The sequence below is a fragment of the Hibiscus syriacus genome, unplaced genomic scaffold (genome assembly GCF_006381635.1).
Source record: "Hibiscus syriacus cultivar Baekdansim isolate YM2019G1 unplaced genomic scaffold, ASM638163v2 tig00000477_pilon, whole genome shotgun sequence".
Taxonomy (NCBI): domain Eukaryota; kingdom Viridiplantae; phylum Streptophyta; class Magnoliopsida; order Malvales; family Malvaceae; genus Hibiscus; species Hibiscus syriacus.
This window is the reverse complement of record NW_024061790.1, coordinates 918,746-929,966: the sequence shown is the minus strand read 5'-3', so window position 1 is coordinate 929,966 and position 11,221 is coordinate 918,746.

Below are 11,221 nucleotides of genomic sequence, written 5' to 3'. Positions count from 1 at the left end.
ATGAAATTGTACCCATTTGCCATCCCTAATCAATAACTCTTTGACACTCATGTAGTGTCACCATACCCTGTGGAACCTATGAAGCCCCCATACCCTAGGTAGTATGATGAGAACGCTCACTACGAATATCATGGTGGTGTGCCGGGGTATACTATTGAGAATTACCTCGCATTCAAGAGGATCGTGCAAAGAATGCACAACAAAAATTAGATCCATTTCAACTTAGGAGCACCAGATGTTGCAAAAAATTCTTTGCCTAATCATCAAGAGACTGGGATTAATGTAATCACTACAGATAAAGGCAGGAAAGTTAAAACTGGTGTTTTTGAAATAAAGTCTCATTTGGCTTGGGTATGGAGACAAATGGTGAAAGTAGGGTTTCTTGCACCATATTTTGATACATCAAGGAGTGGAGATGGTAACCACTGTTGTTACCACAATGAAGAAGGGCATGGGGTACAAGATTGTCCGGAGTTTAATCCAGCTCATGATGGATAAGAAAGAGCTGGAATTCTATGACGAAATCCAAGACTCTCCAAAAGAAAATGTTTTTGCGACTGGAGAGTCATCCAAAAGTGGATATGACAGGGGTTATCGTTTGGTAATTACCCCTAAAGTGAAGATAGCAGAGAAAACACAAGAAAATGTGGTGATCACAGCACCCTGACCTTTTTCCTAAAGGACAGCAGACAAATGCCTTGGAAGTATGAATGCCAAGTAAGCACCCTGAAGGAAGATTAGAAAAAAGTGGGGTATGTCGTGGGGAAACACTACTTCTAAGAGACTAAGTCGCTCAGAGACCACTTGAACCCTTCAAAGGGGACGTGCTGCCAATAAATGAGCCAATAAAAGAGGAAGAAACTATAGAGTTTTTGAAATTTTTTAAAGAACAACGAGTACAACATCGTGGAATAATTGCATGGCTTATCGACACATATCTCAATGTTAGCACTGCTGCTAAGCTCATAGGCACACAGGGAAGCGCTTTAGAATGTCCTAAATCAGACGTTTGTGCCACAAGATATACTAGTAAGCAAAATGAATTGGCTGGTTAATAACATTCAAGCTAATAATCTCATCTCATTTTTTGATGATGAGATTTCGTCTAGAGGAAGAGGTCGAGCTAAAGCATTACACATCACCACTCATTATAAGGGGCATGCCTTACCGTGTGTGTTAATTGATAATGGGTCAGCCCTTAATATGATATCTTTGGTGACATTGAAAAGGCTGGCAATGGATACTTGCCACATGAGAACATGTCAGAGTGTGGTCCGAGCATTTGACTGGACCAAGACGGAGGTAATCGACAAGATTGAGGTGCCTTTAACCATCAGACCTGCTACTTTCGATATTAAATTCTTGGTAATAGACATCATGTCTTCCTATAACCGCCTTTTAGGAAGTCCTTGGATCCATCAAGCTGGATTAGTACCATCTACGCTGCACTAGAATGTCAAATTTGTCATTGACGGGGCCCTATTAATTATTAATGCTAAAGAATATATAGTGGTGAGTGTGACCACTGATGCCCCATACATAGAAGTAAGTGATGAAGTGATGGAATGTTCATTCCGCTACTTAGAATTTGTGAACGCCATATTTGTGGCTGAAGGAGGAAAGATTTCCAAACCCTGGCTCTCTGAGTGCACTAAAATAAAGATTAAACAGACCTTGGGAAGAGGTTCCAAGGTAGGAAGAAGATTTGGGAATCTGTTGCAATGAAAGATCAACCCCATCCTTCCCATAACAAAGTTAGACTAGTTTGGGCTTAGTTTTCAGCCCAGTCAATAACAGAAGAGGAAGGAAATTTAGAAAAACTGAGAAAGAAGATTGGCCAGATTAAATGGGAATGAATTTCAATGGGAACCCATGGTATTCCCACCTCTTCACAACACATTCAAATCTGGTGGTTTTGTGTTTGAGACCACCTCACCAGATTAGGAAGCTGCGTTGAAGGACTTGAGTATCAACGCCATAATCACAGAGAATGTTGAAGATGTGGATAGATCCGGAATCCACCCATAGCAACTCGGGTTTGTACGTAGCAACTGGACGACTGAAGAACTACATGTGAATTTCAAATTTCTTTCAAAGTAATACTTAAACTATCCCTATTCGCCTATACCCGAGGTAATATGTGATTTTTTGTAAGGGTAAATAAATATGTTTTTAATTCAATAAAAGATGCAGTCTCTTTCATGGCAAACATTTTTTTCTTACTTCTTTTGAATTTAATTTTCCTTCATTCAATACTTTATTTCATTCTCTTTCGAATTTAATTTTCGGCCATTCTAAATGGATATTTTCCTCTCACGCATACATATTTTTCTTTCTCCTTCAGGTCCCAAGATAATGATAATGCAAACACTGATTATCCTAACTCAGAGGTGGATTTTGAATCGTCCAATTGTCTTGGAGAAATTGATGAATATGAAAATGAAGAAGAGTGCAACTTACCTACCGAATTGTTGAGGATGGTAGAAAGAGAAAACAAAAAAATATTACCACATGAAGAGAAAATCGAAGTCTTGAATCTGGGTATCGAAAAGGAGAGAAATGAGGTCAAAATTGGCACAACTCTTTCGGCTGAAGCAAGATAAAACTTGATAGTCTTACTTCAAGAATATAGAGATGTGTTCGCATGGTCGTATCAAGACATGTCGGGGCTAGATACAGATATGGTAGTCCACAAACTACCTATCAGACCATAATGCAAACCAATGTAACAAAAGCTAAGGAGGTTGAGACCTGAAATCCTTAAAGTCAAAGAAGATGTCAAGAAGCAGTTTGATGTTGGCTTCCTTCAAGTAGCTAAGTATCTAGAGTGGGTGGCCAATATAGTACCAGTTTCAAATAAATATGGGATAAAGGCAATACTGCCTATTGAGGTAGAGATTTTGTCACTCCAGGTCTTATCAGAAGTTAAACTAGATGATGCAGAATGGGTCCAAACTCGATATGATTAGTTGAACCTAACAAAGGAAAAGAGGTTGAAAGCCATTCATCATGGTTAACTATACTAAAAACGAATGATTTGAGCACATAATAAAAAGGTGTGCCCAAGAGTATTCCACGAAGGAGATCTTGTGCTAAAGAGGATTTAGCCAATCCAAAAGGATTCCAGAGGAAAATGGCTACCAAATTGGGAGGGACCTTATGTCGTGAAAAAGGCCTTCTCTGGAGGAGCACTTGTCCTGACTGAAATGGACGGGCCTGAAATACCTAATCCTGTTAATTTGGATGTGGTCAAAAAATACTTCGCTTTGGATGAAAACCCAAGAGGGTGCCTTAAGTTGAAAAATGAGAAAGGAAAAACGTTTAGGGTGAAAACCCAAAAGGGCACCTTAAATTGAAAAAAGTGGGTCTTAAGACGAAAACCCACAAAGGGCGTCTTGAAACCAATGATGGATCCGAGTTGAAAACCCGAATGGGCAATTTGGATAATGATTCAGGAAAGGTTCCAGATCAAGATATTAAAGCGTCACGACATCCAAATCTTCTGCAGACTTAACAATTCGAAGACATGTTGCACTCTCAAACATTGTCGCATTTTCGAAGTTCCCTTAACAAAGATTGTACTCAAAAGTTATCTAACAACGTATCAGTTCAAAAGCACCCGCATTATTGAGATCTAAGGTATCTACTTATATTTATTTTATGTATTGGCTTTCCAGAATGTTCTTCATGTACTATTTGTTCCTTTTCCTTATAAATAAATATGGTTATTTCTCTAAAAATCATTTCCTTTTGAGCATCTTGGATTGAATTTAAATTTAAATTATTTATTCGTTTTTGGAAAAGATAATTGTGTATTAATGTACAAAGATTTTCCTTTTGAAAGGTACAAATATTCGGAAGCCGATCAAGGCTTATGCACTATACCTGAGATAACTAAAATGCATTGCCCAAACCAAGACTAGAAATAACATCATGTACGTCAGATTTAAGCAAGTTGAAGAATCCAAGATCAAGAATCAGAAATTCAAAATTATGGAATCAAGAGTCACCAAGACTGATAACCAGAGATTGAGAGTTCTCTCCCAAATCCTAAAATAACATATTTCATATATGCATTTTAGGCACACATAAGAGCATTACATCCATAGCATCGCTTATATGCATAATTTTACAGATTCTTGCTAGAGACAGTTTCAACTTCACAGCGGAGGATATTGAACTCGAAGCGATGCAACTACATAAGATTGGATTTCACCTTCACAAAGAAAGATATCCAACTCAAAGTTCAACTTCACAATGAATGAGCCACCCACGATTTCAACTTCATGAAGAAGGATATCGTGCCCAACGGATCGACTTAATTTCACAGTACATTAGTCATCTGTAACAACAAGGGTCTATCTCCCAGCCCAGTACAACATAGCTTAAGGCGAGAAGGGTTATCTGTCAACAATAACTTTCGAGTTCGATTTCATTCAGCTCGAGGGTATATTTACTGTAAGGTAGCGTCAGGGAACTACTTTTCGATCAAATTTTCATACCAAAGTCTCTAAACTGAAAAGAATACCAAGGTTGACTAGGATTGGCTATAAGGAGCCACTTTCTGATTCAAATATCAAATTATGATTTCAACTTCACAATGAAGGATATAATTGTTCAAAGACAACTCCTGAGTCATCCACAGTATGGCTCAACAATAGGAAGTCGTCCCCCTCTATTCTCAATTCCACAACGGATGGTAGTTGATAAGAATTCAAAGGAAACCTTAAGTTGAATTTCAAGCTCAGAAGTAAACCATTCTCACAGAGTCAACAATGTTCACAGAAGCAGAATGTCTATATGCACCGAACGAAAATTTGTGCCTTTTTGTCTTTGCCCTATTTTCATTACACGATAATGGGTAAGGAGGGGCAGTTGCAGTCACTCATTTTCGTCCGGGGTACTATTTAATATATATATATATATATATATATATTTGAAAACGTATATATAATATATAGTTTTTGAAAACATATATATAATATATAGTATATAATTTTTGAAAACATATATATAATATATAGTTTTTGAAAAAATTTATATGTATAATATATATTATAGTATTATATTATATATATTATTTATTATATTATTATGGTTTATTATTTAGTTTCTTTTTATTTTTTTATTTATTTTATTTATTTTTTATGTTATTTGGTCTAATAACGAATCCAAGTTAAGTCCAGAATAAAGGCATGAAAAGGCCCAACAGGGTGGAAGGCCTGACCCAACAAACCGACCCGACTAAGAGTCTAACAAATAGAGGCCCAAGTGTTTAGGGTTTTCCTTTATGGGACCCGCGTCGTTTCATCATATCAGTTGGATCTGAACCTATCCAAAAGTCCATACATGCAAGATCTTAGGGTTTTACCCTTTTGATATCAGCGTCGCAGCACCATATACGTTAGATCTGAACCAATCCAACGGTCTACATGTGCCATATGTTAGGGTTTCAGTACCGTACATTCAGAGAAAATCGTCGGTCAGCTTGAGGACACTTGGAGAGTCCTCGTTCTAGTAACAACATAACTCAAATCATTCGGCGCACAATGGAAGTCAAGCCAAAATTAGCAAACAAATTAGTATTTCAGTGAAAAAATGACTCTAAACTAACCAAAAATCATGGATCTTCTAAGGCTATAAATGCATGTAAATCTAAAAAAAAAAAGAAGTTAGAATCAAACGAGGAAAGCACTTGTAATCTCGAGCAAAAGCATCAATAATAAAAGGTATTATTTTTACCTTTCTCGGTTCGATTATGGAGGTATTTTTGGTTTCGATTTTGGGTATTTTTTGGTTTATTTTTTTTCTTTTTGGTTCAAAAAACCCCTCATGTAGAATGAAACCAATGATCAGAGGAAGGGTATATGAAAGATCTTTTTGTAGATCTAGCCCTTCTCAAGGTTATTTTATAAAAATGGAGGGGATTATTGAAGAGAAGAGACCAAAAGATTTTGAAAATTAAATTTTTTGGGGGTTTCATCACCGATGAACGTCGACCGGTGTCGATCTACGGCGATCGGCGAGGTGGTGCCGATCGAAATCTAGGTTTGAGGTTGAATGCTCTTCGTATGTTCAAGAACATTTCAGAGAAAACAAAAATTTGGTTTTGATTCATTTTTGAAAGTGGGTGTCGACAATGTTTTTCATCCGAGTGACGTTTATATAAACATAATAAATATAATAAATATTATTATATTATATTTATATTATTATTATTATTATTATTATTATTATTCTTAATAGTTATAATTTTACAAGACCCAAATGTATTAAGCACGGAGGCCCGATTACAACCTTAAACCCATGTTACAACCAGATTCAATCCAAGTAGCCCCAGCAGGCTCGGTACAAAACCAGACTTGAACCGAACAGCCCAACAGACCCAAAAGTAATCCCTAATACTGCTAGGGTTTCACACATGTTCCAGCGCCGCAAGCTTTCATAGCTACCCGATCCAGAAACAGATCAACGGTCCTGAATGTAACCAACAAGAACCCTAGGGTTCTCATTACAACCATAGGGCTATTCCAGCACCGCCATAGAGGTGATAATGTCCTCGCCGCCGAATGATCCAATAAACACATAGTCGTCACGTCCTCGCCGGATCTGCAAGATCAAGGTGCATTTAATGCACACAGTCTCTACCGCACAACTCATCACCCCTAGGGTGAGTCACCACAGTAGCTCCAGTGACTTACCGGGGTATGGTCTTTTAACTGGACAAAAGGGTGCATCGAAGAGCCCTATAAATAGGGTCAAACCTGCGAAGAAAACACCAACGAGGAACCAAGCCAGCAAAAGCAGCAACCCAATGCACAACAAAATCCAGAAAACTATAAATAAGAGAGTGAGAGAAGTTTTACCGACGTCGGAGTATTAACACGCCTTCACGCGCCACCGAAGAAGATAAAATATCGAAGGTAATCAGTCAGATCTACGTCGTTGGGTATTTTTTTAAGAAAAACTTGGACCAAATCTAGTTTTAAGGGAAAGAGATGAATATTTATGGGTAGTTTGGTATTTTTCAGCCACTGTGGGTGGTGGTCGGCGGCTGTGGTTGACGGTGGCAATCGACTACCGGTTGGGGACGAATTTCCTCTGGTGAGGGAATTTTAGAGAGAGGTAGATGAAGTTGGACATTTTACCAGCAGTGGAAGGTGTTATTCTATAAAATCAGAGAAACAATGTCTAGTGGATAAAGGGAAAAAGGTCGAGCTACAGTTAAAATAGGATGAAACTGTCATCAATGAACCTGTAACTGAAAATGAAGCTATAGAATTCTTGAAGTTTCTCAAGCACATCAAATATAGTATTGTTGAACAGTTGCACAAATTACCAGCTCGTATATCAGTTTTAGCACTTTTATTAAGCTCTGAATCACATCGTAATGCTTTGTTAAAAGTGTTAAATCAAACTTTTATACCAATGGAATTGCATGTAAAAAAATTGGATAGGTTGATTGGAAATATACATGCAGATAATTCCCTTTCTTTCTTCAAAGGTGAAACTCCTTCTGAAATGAATGGTAGCCCTAAAGCTTTGCATATTACAGTTAATTGCAAATGACATGTTTTATCTCGAGTATTAGTAGATAATGGCTCGACATTGAATGTAATGCCATTAGTGAATTTTAAGAAATTACCAATTGACAGCACACTCATGAGAAGTAGTCAGAGTATTGTCCGAGCTTTTAATGGAACCAAAAAGGAGGTATTAGGAAAAATCGATATTCCCTTAACTATTGGTCCATCTACATATGAGATAGATTTACTTGTAATGGATATTATACCCACTTATAATTGTTTTTTTAGAAGACCCGAGATTCATCAAGCAGAGGCAGTTCCATCTACGTTACACCAAAAGGTAAAATTTGTAATAGATGGTAGGCTGATATGTCTTAATGTTGAAGAAGACATCATTGCTTCAATCTCTACCACTGCTCTGTATGTCAAATTGGATGAAGAAGCTATTGAATGCTCTTTCAGATCCTTGGAATTTGTCAATGCAACGTTTGTGGCTGAGGGAAAAAGGATACCTAAACCCAAAATTTCCAATTGCACAAAAATGAGACTCATATTGACCCTAGGTAAAGGGGAAAATTGGAAAAATATGAGGAAGCTATTTGCAATGACCAATGAATCCAGTTTTTCCAATTTCCAAGAAAAATCAATTTGGTTTGGGATATCAGCCAACAATAAAAGAGTGACAGGGGCATTAGAAGGAATCAAGAATTGAGAAAGATGAAGTTAGCTGGAGAAGATCTCACATGGGAACCAATGACCTTTCCACCATTAAATGATATGTTTGTTTCAGGAAGATATGTTTTCCAAGAAGATCAGCAAAGAAAAAAGTTGGTTGTTGAAGATGTTTTAGAAGAAATGAGTATCAATGTCATATCAGATGACAAATTTGTAGAAAAAAAAGCTATGGGCATTTACCCCGCATCATCAGATTTTGAGTTAAATAATTGGACTGCAGAAGAATTATATGTGGTTTTCAAGTCTTTTTCAGAGTAATACACCAAAACTTTCATTGTTGCCTATACCCTGGGGCAATATTTTGATTTTGTGTAAAGGGTTAAACTATGTGTTTTTCTTTTTCAATAAAAGTTGCATTAGTTCTAAATGGCAATCATTTTTAAATGCATTTTCATAATTTTATGTGTATATTCTTGTTTATTTTTATTTCAGGAACTCAAATATCAATGACATAGATGCTAATGACACTGACCTAAAAATTGATTTTGAGTAGCCTGTGTGTCCTGAGGAAGTCGAGGATTATGGTGAAGGGTATGATTTACCCTCTGAGCTGTTAAAAATGGTGGAAAAAGAGGATAAACAAATACTACCTCATAAGGAACCTATTGAGATCTTAAATTTAGGGTCTAATGCAGATAAGAATGAGGTAAAAATTGGTACCACTTTATCTGATAAAGGGTTGCATGATTTGATTGAATTATTGCAAGAACACAAGGATGTGTTTGCTTGGTCATACAAGGACATGCCAGGATTGGATACAGAATTGGTAGTACATAAGTTGCCAATAAGATTAGAATGTAAACCTCTACAACAAAAGCTGAGAAGAATAAAACCCAAAATTATACTCAAGATCAAGGAAGAAGTAAAAAAACAATTTGATGCTGGATTTATTAAGGTAGCCAAGTACCCTGAATGGATAGCAAATATTGTCCCTATAACAAAAAAGGATGGTAAAGTCCGTATGTGTGTTGATAATCGAGATCTTAATAGAGCCAATCCAAAGGATAATTTCCCTTTGCAACACATAGACACATTAGTGGACAATACTGCTCAAAATTATTTATTCTCATTTATGGATGGTTTATCTGGCTTTAATCAAATCAGAATGTACCCTGATAATATGGAGAAAACATCGTTTGTCACCTTATGGGGAACGTGTTAATATAAAGTGATGCCATTTGGACTTAAGAATGCAGGGGCAACATATCAAAGGGCTATGGTAACATTATTTCACGACATAATGCACAAAGAAATAGAAGTTTATGTCGATAATATGATTGTCAAAGCCAAATCCGAAGAAGAGCATGTTGAGAATTTGAGGAAGCTTTTCCAGATATTAAGGGAATGTCAGTTAAAGCTTAATCCAAATAAGTGTACATTTGGGGTAACCTCGGGTAAACTGTTGGGATTTGTTGTAAGCTAAAAAGGAATTGAAATAGACCCAGATAAAGTCAAATCTATTCAAGATTTGTCACCCCCACAAACACAAAATGAGATTTGAGGATTTTTAGGAAGGCTTAATCATATAGCTTGATTTATTTCATAACTAACTGCCTTCCACGACATCGTCTTTGGGTGGATCTAGGTATTATGTTACTTTTATTGATGATTTTTCACAGAAAGTTTGGGTGTATTTTTTTAAATAGAAGTCTGACTTTTTGAGAAGTTCAAGCTGTAGAAAGCTGAGGTAGAAAACCAAACAGGACGAAAAATCAAGTGATTATGGTTTGAAAATGGTACGGAGTACACAGATTCATAGTTTTTAAACTTCTGTAAGGAGCATAGGATTAACAGACATTTTACATTGCGCAAAACACCACGACAGAATGGTGTTGTGGAACGGATGAACGGGTCGTTGAATGAAAGAGCCAGATATTTGCAGTTGAATGCGGAGCTTCCCAAACACTTCTGGGCTGAGGCAGTTAACATGGCGTGTTATCTTATCAATAGATCGCCAAGGGCATCATTGGCTGGGAAAGTTGCATAAAAGGTATGGACTGGTCATGATGTTACTTTTGATCACTTACGGATTTTTGGTTGTCCTGTTTATGTGCATATACCTACTGATGAGAGATCCAAAATTGATGCAACATTGAAGGAGTGCATTTTTCTGGGTTACAAGACATGATTCAAAGGATTTAAGTTCTGTGATCCAGTTGCGAAGAAAATTGTGATCAATAGAGATGTTATGTTTGATGAACAACCCATGTTGCAATAGAAGAAAGACACGACAGTGTTGATTTCGAACAGTTTCCAGTTAAGAAAATAGAAACTTCTCAACTGACTTCTGGTGGTTCCGCTACAGTTGATTTGCAAGATTATAGTCTCGCCAGAGACAGGGTAATACAGACGAATATAAAGGCTTCGAACAAATTGGGTTTTGAAGACTTGGTCTCTTTTTCACTTACTATTAGCAGTGATGATCCGGTTACTTTTCATGATGATGTTACTAGTCAGGAAAATGACAAGTGGATGGCTGCCATGGTTGAGAAGATGGAGTATTTGAATCACAATCGCACATGGAAGTTAGTTCACCTTCTTGATGGTAAGAAGCCTATTGGTTGCAAATGGGTGTATAAGAAGAAATCAGTAATAACAGAAGAAGAAATCAACAATAACAGAAAAAGAAAGGGATAAGTTCAAGGCTTGTTTGGTAGCAAAGGGTTTTTCACAGTAGAAAGGAGTTGATTATGATGAAATTTTTTCTCCTGTGGTCAGGCACACTTCAATCCGAGCAGTACTTGCATTGGTGGCTAGTTGGGATTTGCATTTAGAGCAGATGGATGTGAAAACTACTTTTTTACATGGTAATTTAGAGGAGCAGATCTACATGCAACAGCCTGAAGGTTTCACTCAACCTGGAAACGAGCATTTAGTTTGCAGATTGAAGAAATCTTTGTACGGGTTGAAACAGTCTCCGAGATCTGTTGAAAGAAATCTTCATCATTTCTCACTTATAA